Source organism: Morone saxatilis, unplaced genomic scaffold (genome assembly GCF_004916995.1).
Source record: "Morone saxatilis isolate NCDOM2014 unplaced genomic scaffold, NCSU_SB_2.0 Contig21, whole genome shotgun sequence".
NCBI lineage: Eukaryota > Metazoa > Chordata > Actinopteri > Moronidae > Morone > Morone saxatilis.
The window spans coordinates 5,422,881-5,423,245 of NW_023339774.1; the positions used below are offsets into that span (position 1 = coordinate 5,422,881).

The 365-nt window shown below is 36.4% G+C and overlaps 1 protein-coding gene across 1 annotated transcript in view; it reads left to right on the plus strand.

The window, feature by feature from the left end:
• igsf9a (immunoglobulin superfamily, member 9a) overlaps positions 1–365 on the plus strand; it is a 51,796-nt gene that overhangs the window by 23,913 nt on the left and 27,518 nt on the right. The gene's annotated exons all lie outside the window — the stretch shown is intronic.

Below are 365 nucleotides of genomic sequence, written 5' to 3' on the forward strand. Positions count from 1 at the left end.
AAAAAAAAAAACAAGAATCAACAAGAAGAGATGGAACAAAGAGTGCAAATGTGAAATGAAAATAGCATAAAAAAATGGGTAAGATCAAATGATCAAAAAAGATGAAAAATGAAAACTACTTTCCCCGAAATGTCATTTGGCAGGCAGTCAGAGGTAAGATCTATAAAGACTATTAGGTACATCTTTATGTCCATTGATGCTGAAAAACCTGCCTCCTTACGGGGGATAGTCCTTGCGTATGTAGCTACAGTTGCTACATGAAACCCAGTCCTAGACAAATCTAGGAGCAACATTTCTTAAAAGCCTGTATGACATGTACTCATGTGCCGGTCCACTGAATGGTTTGATGTCAAATGTAGAATTTT